The following is a 13,375-nucleotide window of genomic DNA, read 5'->3' as shown; positions in this document are numbered from 1 at the left end:
TCAATATTTGCATTTATGATAAACTTAAAAATAAGAATTCGCTACAAATAATATAGTTTAAAGTACTAACCCTGTAGTATATATTTTTTTAAAGTATCTATTATATAGATTAATATATGTTTAATATTTTTTATTCAAAAAAATTTTAATGTTTAACTTTACTTCTATCCATCCAAAAAATATTTCTAGCCCACAATCGACGAAGCTCATTATTTAAATGTATAAAAATTTAGTTGCATAATATCGCCAAATTTTTTAAATATAAATAATTGTAAATAAATCTTGATTATATATTATGTGAACAATTTAATGATTTTATTTCCTCTCAGGATTCATTTCTCGACTGAACAAATAATCCTGGCTCACTTTACTTCTCCTAGGTTCCGAGCACCTCGTTTCCAGCCATTTAAAGAGCTTCTAATCCCCATGTTTCAATATGCTTTAAAAAACTGTTTGTCTCCTGATATAACTAATTTTACGTATAATTATGTAATATTTATACTTTTTAAATGAAAAATATAAATTTATTTGAGGTATAATACTTGTACATATAATTATATTCACTATTTTTTTTGCAAAATTAGTGGCAATATGAAGTTTATATAATTTGTACAAGAAGGTATATGGGGGCATTTTTTTGAACTCGGTTTTTCGATAGGATTTTAAGCCTAGAACGTGGATTGATAGATAATGGTTGTTGCCCGATATTAGGAGGTCATGTGACGTAAAATTGGTTAAAGACTCTACTTATTAATGAATGTTTAACCATCAACGAAGAATATAAAATTAATATAGTTAGCTTGTATTATATTAATTACGGCTCTTTGTGGGCCTTCGTTTATGACGTGACTGACGTTTTCATGACTTTTTTTATAATTGGCAAAAAATTATTCGATTTCTGGGAATATTAAGATTTATCTTTGTTCACTAATATTTGTATTTTCAATTATATTGGATAAACGTTTTTACGACATTATAATAATATTTGTATTCGCAATTTTATTGGATAAACGTTTTTATGACATTATTCTATTTGTTCAATCTGATTACAATAGACTTTACATTAACTAAGTCACTCAAGATATGATTTTTACAGTTTCGATTTTAGGTCTTAGATATAATGTGATACCCTAGATCCCGGAAGAAGTTAGGGTGCCAAATAAAATTGGAGATATAACAATTATTAATATTAATAAATGATTGGGACAACGCATAAATAGTTGATACATTTGCTCCATTCTGCTTCAGCTATAGCATCATGATTTTGGTTGAAGGATGCTAATGGATATACACAAGAAAAGTTCCAGATTAAGAACTCATTACTCTTCTATGGGATCTTGGATGAGCAATCAAGACGTTTACCATCTGGTTGCTAAGTCCAGTCAGTTGGAGGGTAGAAGGAATTCCATAAGATTACAAGGATAAGATATAGTGTCATTGCATTTAATATATCTAAGAAATCTGTCTTTTCATTTTCGCATGCAGGGTTTAGTGACCTTTTGAGTTAACAGGAGTTTTAAATAATGAATATGAGTGTATTACTAACAATGCTCTGCAAAGCCCGGACTACTTCAGCCCGATGAGAATTTTTGCATAAGTTGTTCGGCCTATAAAAATTTTACAAAAATAAATTTAAGGCCGGCCAGTCCGACCGGCTATATAATTTTTTAGTACGAATTTTCTGGCCATCGTATTTTTAATATCTATATCTAATTTTTCTCCGATATTAATTAGGCTCTCTATGACTATATTTCTAAAACAACTTTTTATAAATCAATTGTATTTGATATCTATATTTGTAATTGGTTCATGTCATTAATAAATTGTATTTTTTGTGAATTTAATATATTATTTATAGAAATAGTTTGAAGTGTATATTACATCACCCCTCTTTATTTTAGTTAGACAGATCTTAAAATACAAAGATATAACCATATTGTAATTTATTTTAAAATAGTATTTTTTGTGAATTTAATATATTATTTATAGAAATAGTTTGAAGTGTATATTACATCACCCCTCTTTATTTTAGTTAGACAGATCTTAAAATACAAAGATATAACCATATTGTAATTTATTTTAAAATAGTATTAATCAAAATATTAGCTTTAAAAAATGTATATCAAAATTTTGATGTCTTGCTAGGCCCTATTTAATTTAAATTGTACGGCTTGAAAAAAATTGCTCGATCCTCCCATTAATTTTTTTAATTTTCCTTGCTTGAAGGCCGGGTTTTCGGACGGGCAGGGTTTGACTATATCGAAATTAAGTCTGAATCCAATTGCGTGACGAAGGCAAGATTATTTGAAGAGATGGTTTCAATTAATAATCGCTTTCAGAAGTTGAAAATAAAAGGAAATGTTCAAGAGGTCGGATTCTCGGTTTAAGAAATGCGACAGAATTGTAAACCAGCGATAAATCCCAGTCTCTGCAATGCTTTAAGAAGGGTTGACTAAAGAAGGATCTTTATTTCTTTCCAAAGGTCGATGGCCTGATATGTCATAAACTTGATGATTGTGGCACGTATGAGAAGTGAGCGTATACCAATTCTGTCTATGGGTAGGGTGGGCTATAGTCAATATAATTCTCCGAACTTAAAATTAATTATTCATTCTATCAAGATTTTTATCCATGAGCAGGCTGGCAGGATTGAAAAATACGTGCTAATAGTGAGATATAAAAAATCTTAGAAATAATAAGGAAATTTTTTCAGGAAAAATGCTCGGAGACGCAGTAGGATCTCGTCATATGTATAATGAACTGTTTCCAAAAAATCCAGAGGAGTCTTCATTTTTTAGGCTGACCTACATATATGAGGACAGTGGCGTAGCTACGGGGGTGGTTTTCGGGTTTGGACCCCTCCCAGAGCTAAATCTTTTTTCTAGAATATACGTTCAAAAGACTTAAAAGTGACTTTATATTAAATAAATGCCATTAATATTTATATTTTTCTGGTTTTGATGTTTGTGAAAGGATTATATTACTATTGAAATTATTCTGGATAGTATTATTATAAAGTCATTGAGAATGGTCTACTAAATTATAATAACATATTGATACATTTAAAAAATGTATTTATTATATATTATAGAAGATATGGTTATGATTTGTAAGATTAAATCGGCCGAAGGTCGGGGAAAAGGGCCGAAGGCTCGTTAATTGGGGTCTGGGGGGCGAAGCCTCCCAGGCTTTTATATGTATGGACCCCCTCTAAGAAAAATTCCTAGCTACGCCAATGTATGAGGAACTTTCTCATTACGGTTGAAGAATCATTTTGAATATTATGTTTAAGTACTCACTCTTAAGCGGATTTATTTATAGACCTATCATAGGATTTTATTTCTCCTGCTACTTGGTCTGGCGAGACAAATTTTTCTATCATTTATATACTATAATGTAAATTGAGCTTGCATTTGTGAATGATGTCTTTCCAAGACAAGATAATTGGTCCAAGCAGTTCACTCTGAATGCCTTCTAATGATGGAATTATTTAATTTCCATAAGTGAAGTGTAACCTGGAGTGACAGTTCTGCAAGAATTGGGAAAATTCTGGATAATAAGAGTGAACAGACTTTAGGAATTCCCTACATCAGATTTTGACGGACATCTGTTGTATTGGTATCTATGTACATTCTGGCCATGTCCACACCCGACTAACATTAATTTATAATTGATTGATACATATATTGCGTGATATTATAAACAGTTTCCCGCTCATTACTATTTTGGCATGTTATCGACGCCAGGTAATGCTAATGACTATCGGTCTAACGTCATTTTTAGGTTTATCAGCTGTAATTGGCCCCATACATAATTTTGGAAATAACTGAGAGAATACCCCTTAGGTCTATTATTGTGCTGGGTTATTTTTTAAATATCTGTTAAGTGATAGCAGAAGTAGTGATGTACAGATTCCCTCAATTATTGATATGTCCGAAAAGTATCACTTTCTTAATAACTGCCGTGGTAGGATGAACTGAATTATTGATATCAAAAGCGTCTACATGAGCGGGAGGGTTGGAACATTTTGCATTGAAATTTTTTGAGAGGGGTAGTGAGTAAGATTTAAAGGGGGGAGGGGGGTTAGACTCTGGGTAGGATAAATTTAATTGGGGGTTATCTATTAAATTTTTAGAAGAAATAAAAGTAATACTTTTATTATAAACCTCGATAGTGTCATGCCAGGTCCAAGCTCACAATATTAGGAAGCATATAATTATTAAAAAGTTTATCCAGCCCAGCTCAACCCTTAATAATTTGTAAAAGATATTCCCATGTCAGGTGCAAGCTAATATAAATTTTGAGGTTCCAAGCCCAGTCATTCAATATAATTTTGAATTTTTTTTCCCACCTCGGAGATAGTTAAATTTTTAATTGATTTACTATCACATGAAGGGTAAATATCTGATTTACCAATTAGTTTAAAATGTAAAAAAAAACATAAATAATATTAGGGTAGACCTTGTTTTGTCATGATTCTCTTTTATACCAATGTTTATACATAGGAAAGTAATACATTATTTACTAAATATTACAAATTATTAAAAAAGCCCATCAAAAATGACGGGGAATGAGATTTTTATTCATTTTTTACGATAGTGTCATGCCAGGTCCAAGCTCACAATATTAGGAAGCATATAATTGTAAAAAAGTTTATCAAGCCCAGCTCAACCCTTAATAATTTGTAAAAGATATTCCCATGTCAGGTGCAAGCTAATATTAATTTTGAGGTTCCATGCCCAGTCGTATCCTATATAATTTTGAAAATTTTTTCCCACCTCGGAGATAGTTAAATTTTTAATTGATTTATCATCACATGAAGGGTAAATATCTGATTTACCCATTAGTTTAAAATGTAAAAAAAAAACATAAATAATATTAGGGCAGACCTTATTTTGTCATGATTCTCTAATAAGTGCTTTGTTCAGGCTTTCTCAGTTTCCCTTATTACCAATTCACATGATTTTTTTCAAAATTAGTGCAACTGTAGGAGGCCATATTAAAACCAATTGTCAATGTAATACAGTATTTACTAAATATTACAAATTATTAATATTTTTAGCATTTTTTTTTACTTAATATAAAATATAGCCAAATAATTTGGGAAATGCAAGACCATACATTAAATTTATCCGAAAAGCTACAATAACCCTATATAATAAACAACAATTTATTTTTATATATAATTATAATTGATCATATTACCAAAAAGTATAAGAGTCGGTTATTTTTATTTTACTTGTCATGATTCTCTAATAAGTGGTTTGCTCAGACCTTCCTAGTTTCCCTTAATACGGAATTCACATGTTTTTTTTACATCTTAAACTAATTGGTAAATCAGATAATTCCCCTTCATGTGATGATAAATCAATTAAAATACTATATCCGAGGTGGGAAAAAATTTTCAAAATTATATTGGATACGACTGGACTTGGAACCTCAAAATTTATATTAGCTTGCACCTGACATGGGAATATCTTTAACAAATTATTAAGGGTTGAGCTGGGCTGGATAAACTTTTTAATAATTATATGCTTCCTAATATTGTGAGCTTGTATCTGGCATGACATCTATCGTAAAAAAATGAATAAAAATCTCATTCCCCTCATTTTTGACTGGCTCTCTACTAGTAAACCTATTATAATACCACGATATTGCTAAACATATCAGTCAAATCTATATGGCTTTCTTACAATTATAGACATTATTTTCCAAATAAATCTATTTCTGGATTATTTTTTGCTATCCTTTTAAATGATTAAATATTCTATTAGTAAATTCATATTCGTGTCAAACAATATACTATAATAATGCATTCATTGTAAATGAGAGAGCTTCTAATTGAATTCATGTTATAAAATATAACTCTTTACATACACAATATTTTGATAGTTGTTGGCAGTAAAACAGTAATCATTTAAGTTCTTTTTTAAGTTATGAAGGGAGTACAAATATCATTAAAAGGTATAATTTTTTTATCATTAGCGAGATTAATATTAGAGAGTCATCGTTATTATAATAATAAAATATTATTTTTTTTCTCAATATTATTTTTTTTTGTTTTAATTATAAAATATGTAAAAACTTATATTTTAAACAATAAAAGGGATTATTTATTTTCTGGAAAATAAAAAGTAATATATTACAAATTTTTTTAACGGTCTCCTCACATTGTGATAAAGAAATAGTAAAATAAGAAGTAAGAACCGGGAAAGAGAAACCAATTAATAAAAAGATTATAAATTTGAACTAAGAAATGCCGTGAACCTGTAGCGATTTAAACGCTAGAATCTTGGGGTTAAAAGTATTTATATTTATGACGAAATAATCGCTAGTTGTGGATATATATATAGCGAATTAATCGCGAAAACTTGTGAATATTTATAACCAAATAATCGCTCAAACGTTGTGGATATATTTATAGTGAAATAATTGTTAAAACTTTGTGGATATATTTATAGCGAAATAATCGCTAAAACGTTGTGAATATATTTATGTATAGCGAGTTAATCACTAAAACTTTGATGGATATATTTATAGTGAAATAATCGCTAAAACTTTGTAAATATTTATAGCGAAATAATCGTTAAAACGTTGTGGATATATTTATAGCAAAATAATCAATAAAACTTTGTGGATAAGTTTATTCGCTAAAACTTTGTAGATAAATTTTTAGCGAATTAAACGCTAAAACTTTGTGGATGAAAATTATTGTAAACTTGAATATGAAGAAAAGTGAACGCCAAATTGTGTTTATCAATATTATATATAGTTAGAAATTACGGCAGATTAAAAGTTTATTAGTGTTGAATAATATTTAAAATGCTAAAATTCGAAACGAATTTTACATTAATTATCATTGATAATTTATTAAAACAGAATAAAGTGTAAATTAACTTATCATACAGAGATTAGTGGTAATATATAAATTTTAGGCATTACAAATATGTATATTTGTTTTATTAGATTATTCACGGTCCTAATCATTTCCTATCTCTTAACATTACAAATAATCAAAATTTTTATTTTGAAAGTAATAGTTAATTTCTTGTAAATTTGTTATGAAAAGCTTAAAATTCATAAAATACTGGGAAATTCAGTATAACATTCTGGGGGCTCTGAATTTATGTGATATGGGTATGTAGTTTATTCTTTGGCAGGATTAAAAGAAGTAGGAAAATCTGCCAGTGAATAATATATCGTTTGATATTTTTTTTATAATTTTTTTATCATTATCCAAAATTAGCTAAAAGACATGATACTTAGAAAAAATTTTCTCTTTGAGATTGGGAAAAATCAGAAACCAACAATAAATACTTTCTTTTGACATAACCGAATCTGTTTGTGCGAAAAATTAATTAGAAATATTTGAATACTTTTACAATAATGTATAAAATCTTAATTGCATTCATCAAACCACTCTGGTCCATATTTTCTAGTTACTAAATGATTCGTTTCTACTATGGCATCCTTACCGCGTAAATAACTCAAGGTTTCAATATTTTTGCATAATTATTACTTAGATATAACATAGTAAATTCTGATATGTTTTTACATCGTGAGTGTCAATACTAATGCAAATAACCTGCATCTATTATTTGTATACCTGTGTAATTTAAGATTATTACTCCTGCTGCTGAGAGTATTTGTTTGCATAATTTGGATGAGCAATAATAGTTTCTCTAGTCGTTTATATACCATAGAAAAGGAATATAATTTTTTTAGAAATTTAATATCTCACAATAATTTTCTCGATTATTTATTTAGCTTCCATCATGTAATCTAAGGGAAGTTCTAACCACCATATAATTCTATCATATGGATTAGTCGTTTATATACTCTTCTTCAAGAATTGTTGACTTGGTTAGGCCTACAAATTTTAGACCATTCTATAAAACATTTTCTAAAATGTTAACAGAGAGTTATATTAATTTCATAACCTTTTGTCTTTAGGTTACTAAAAATTATATTGCCTTATGTATTTTTTATTAATTGAGGAAGTGTATGAATTAATTAACCTTTTTTAATCACTTGTAATTCTATAGACGCAAAATTTTTTTTATATCATCAATCGAAAATATTTAATTGCAATAAATAAATATTTAATTATAAAAATAAAAATATTATCTTTAGAAATATGTCTTACTTGTATTGTTTTACTTTCATTATTTATATGAGTTTTGTTTGTATACATAATAAATGACGAAATAGAAAATTTAGAATAATTGTACAGAGTTTACAAATTTCAATTAAAAAAGTATAATATATTATTATAAAACCCGTCCCCCACCCATAAAAAAATTTGCGTTGAGCCCCTTGAGATTGTAAAAGCTAGTGACGCCCTTGCTCACAACCATGTATGACCTAGCCACTACTTAACCTTTATCTGCAACCTTAATATCTGTTTCTTATGTCCAAGCCTTACGTCTTAGCTCGCATACCTATAAATGAAACATCTTTGCTTAATAACCTTTAATGAGTTAGACAATGGCTTGACTTTTAATTATATTCTTTCCGCACCCTACAATCATCTGATTCAAAAAATAACTTACTTACACAGAAAGATGCACACGAACATTTTCTTATTTTCAATCGGTATGCCACATCTCCAAGAATGACAAAAAATTTAGCAAAAAGGAAATCCAAAATGAAAGTTAAACATACATCAAGCAAATAGATAACATTCGATCTGCCATCAACCTTACCACATACAAGGATAATCTAGTTTTTTAAGACAATGGTACTTATCTAACCCTGCTTCAGAAACATCAATCGAATAGCAGCGATATCCAGCCTCTACATTTCAGAATATTCATTGAATGCTAACCCTTCCCAAAAACCTTTAACTACTCCCCTAAAAATGTTCCGCCGCCATACTCACATAAATAATGGCATTGAGGGGAAAAAAATATTTTATTATACTAATAACGATGACTCGCTAATATTAATTTTGCTAATGATAAAATAATACAAAAAATATATATATTTATAATAATAACATACATATAATTGTATCATATTGTAAAAGAATGTATAAAATTCCCTTTGCTTTCATGCTCTATATTTTTTAGATAAAATGATTACAGGGGAAGTCATTTTTACTGCCTCTATCGTTCTAATATGGGATAACGTTTTGAACTCAGGGTAACAAAAATTTTAGATTTTATGCCTAATTTTAATTATAAATTAAGAAATTTATCATGTTGGACAACAGATATGAGAAAAAGGCATGAATACTTTCTAATACATTTTCCTAGAATGTTGTACTGATTTGCTGGCAGAGATTAATACAAGGTTGAGTTTATGTGCATAGTATTGAACATTTAGTGATTATTGCGATATCTTTCCTGGACTCCTGAAAGATGCCCTTTCATAACACTTGCACCCTCATATGCTTGAGCAACACAAATAACATTTATAGAATTGTTGTTTAATGTCGTTATTAGTGTCTTCGTTAATGACTCTGCATCCTAGTCATCAATTTTTTCAAAAGATATAAAAGATTCCTTTGGTGTTTTTGTTTTATCAACATATCCTACTCATATACTAAATTGCTCATATAACCAACATCACTAGTTTCATAAGTCATTACAACAAAATAACCTACCTCCCTTATTTCTGAAGCTATGCGCTTTATGATTATGTTTCCATCTGCAGATAGAATTTGATTTTGTGATTTAGGTGAGCAAGAATGAGCATTGCCTTGTGGTTTATATACCATTAAAAATGTCATGCTCTTTCAAAAAATTTAATATTTCACAATAATTTCCTTGATTATTGCTTGTCCTCATGCCCTCTAAGGAAGTTCTAACTTACCACATAGTATAATAATTCTGAATAATCATTCCAAATATTCTCTTCTTTTAAGCAGCGTCTACATGGCTGAGGGGGGGGGGGGTAGGAGACAAATGCCTCCAAAATATATTGGCATTTTTGTGGATAGGTATTGATTTTGGGGGGTTGATATGGATTTTTTGGGGGTGGGCATTAATTTTTTGGGCGTATGTATTGATTTTTGGGGGGTAATTTTTGATTTGAATTATAATCTTTTTAAATCCATTAATTGATACGATTATGATGGTTATCGTTTATTTTCTGAAAATGTCAATTAAAGTAAAGATATTTGTCAATTAATAAATAATATAAACTTTCTTTGTCAACCATTTTCATTTACCATTTTATCAAGTTAATATTTAAACATTTCCTATTTGGTACTTTCCTTAGAGGTTAATATATTTATATTATGTTTTTTAATAAATTTCTAGATTGTAGCAGGATAAATTTTAGGTAATTTTTTGAGTCATGCTTAAAAATATATATCAGCAAGCAAAGAATAATAAACAACATAATATGTAAAAAATTATATTATAATTATTTCTTTTTAGATGCCAAGTAACAGAACCTTATTTAAGGTAAAGTGTAATTACCTTAACTGTAAAACTTCTAAAATAAGAAGTGACAAGATACATGAACATTATAAACATAAACATCCTCATGTCAAGCCAACTGATATGAAATTTACAAAGGTAGCCATCAAAAGAGATAATAATAATTGGGTATCCTTAAATTGTGATATTCTATATAATATCACAAATGGAGTTGAAACATAGTTGCAAAAAAAGACAATAACATCTTACTTCCAAAAAGTAATATTTTTTATTTATTATTGTAACTAAAGACAATAAATATTATTGAAAATATACCTTAAATTTGTGAATTAATAGAAACTGATTTTTAAAAATTTTACCAGAATAATATTAATATTAAAGTAGTCAGGGTATAGAAAAAATAAATTATATATTTTATTATTAAATATTTTTTTAATGTTTATCACACTATTTTTATATCTATATATACTTTATAAAGTTCAATTTAACAATATGTTTAATAGGGAGATGATAGACTTACACCAAATGGCGTATTAGCAAGAAATAAAAGTTATATTTTTTCTTATTTATACGCATTTTCCGAATCGATAAAAAAGTTACAAAAATTTAACGAATCATTTAAAATTTGTATTTATAATAAAATGGATGTATAAATAATATCGTGGACGAAATTTAGTAAACTATAAAGCAATATAAAAATTTAAAATACATAAATCTTTATATATCAGATTTTAGAATGTCACTAAAAAGTACTACCATAGTAATACCTTACTTATTTCCCAATATTTAGTAAACTATAAAGCAATATAAAAATTTAAAATACATAAATCTTTATATATCAGATTTTAGAATGTCACCAAAAAGTACTACCATAGTAATACCTTTTTAAAATACATAAATCTTTATATATCAGATTTTAGAATGTCACCAAAAAGTACTACCATAGTAATACCTTTTTAATACATAAATCTTTATATATCAGATTTTAGAATGTCACCAAAAAGTACTACCATAGTAATACCTTACTTATTTCCAAATATTTAGTAAACTATAAAGCAATATAAAAATTTAAATTACATAAATCTTAAGATGGCTATGAATTAGGAAATTTAGAATGATTGAGTAAAGAATAAATCTTACCTTGTGCTTCAAATTTACAAACAATTACTCATTTTTTATATAAATTTTTTTATTGAATTTATGTTGAAATTTATAAATTATATTGTATGTCTTATTTTAAAGGTTACCTGGGAACATTAAAGTTCTTACCTTGTGATGACTTATTCTATAAAATTGACACACAACAATCCCTAACAAGCTTCAAATCTACAAACAATTGCTCATTTTTTATATAATTTTTTTTATTGAATTTATGTTGAAATTTATAAATTATAATGTATGTTTTATTTTAAAGGTTACTTGGAAACATTAAAGATCTTACCTTGTAATGACTTATTCTATAAAATTGACACACAACAATCCCTAGCAAGCTTCAAATTTACAAACAATTACTCATTTTTTATATAAATTTTTTTATTGAATTTGTTGAAATTTATAAATTATATCTTTTGATATTATTTTTTTAAATAGAGTTTAAAAAATAAATTTCTCTTAATGAGCTCCCATAATGTTCTTAATTAATTTACCTAAATTAATTTAATTTTAAAAATTTATGATTGGACATTTTTAATCATTTTATAAATGATTGTATTAACTTCAATAATATATTTCAATTTAATGAATAAAATTTATTTAATACTATATTTCGTGTATAAATTATAATACTATATTTAATTGCGTCATTTAATACTATATTTCGATTTAACCCTAATTAAACTTCAAAGGTGTGGTCTATTTTTTTATCCCTAATGCAAAATTAATAAAAATTAGATTTAAATAAAAAATTAAATTTGTAGGCAAAATTCTCCTAAAAATAACTTAAATATTTTACCACAAAAAAAATTAAATTTGTATGCAAAATCTCCTAAAAATAACTTAAATATTTTACCACAAAAAAAATTAAATTTGTAGGCAAAATTTACCTAAAATATGCGGAATTAATAATTCCTATATTTTACCACAAAAAAATTAAATTTGTAGAAAAAATTCTCCAAAAAATAACTTAAATATTTTACCACAAAAAAAATTAAATTTGTATGCAAAATTCTCCTAAATATAACTTAAATATGCGCAATTAATAATTCCTATATTTTACCATAAAAAATTTATAGGCAAAAATAAAAAATTTAAAAAAAAACCATAAAAAAAATAAAAATAATATACCCCCCCCCCCCCCCCCCGACAGTGTTAACACTTTATTAAAACTTATTTGGTGGCAATTTTTTTTATTTAAAAAAATGATATTCATGTTATATACTAAATTTTTTATATAGTCATTTTTGAGTTGATGATTTAAAAAAAAGAGAATTAATTCAGATTTTAAAAAAATTTCCAAATTTATTTTTAGAATGTAAAAATTGTATTAGCAATACAAATTAATCAAAGTAAAATAATAATTGGGATGATTATATGGTATTAGTGTTGTAATGAAATGTATATAAAAATGGTATGATTAAAAAAGATATCTTTGTAGTCTATATATCTATTTATAATATGTTAAAGTAGGATAAATAAAAAAAAAATATGCATAAAAACAAGACAAATACAATCAACTAAAATACTTTTGGTAAAAAATATAAAATATCAACATTTGTAATTAATCTTCAAAATCAATAACATTTGAGATTCAGAATTGTTAATATAAATGTTTTGGTCAAATTTTTTTATATTTCCATCATCATATTTAAATGGTGGATACATTTGACAGCAAAATGAAGCTCCATACCTAGCATACACCAATATCGGGATATTGAGAAGTGTGGCAACACTTCGTAATTCAATATCCGTTGCCCATTCACCATTCTTACTTGCCTTTTCTATTATATACTGTTGCACATCATCTTCACACGTATTTTGACCTTGAGTAT

The sequence above is a fragment of the Gordionus sp. m RMFG-2023 genome, chromosome 3 (assembly GCF_954871325.1).
Source record: "Gordionus sp. m RMFG-2023 chromosome 3, tfGorSpeb1-WG-v2, whole genome shotgun sequence".
NCBI lineage: Eukaryota > Metazoa > Nematomorpha > Gordioida > Chordodea > Parachordodidae > Gordionus > Gordionus sp. m RMFG-2023.
Note: the sequence above shows the minus strand (reverse complement) of the source record.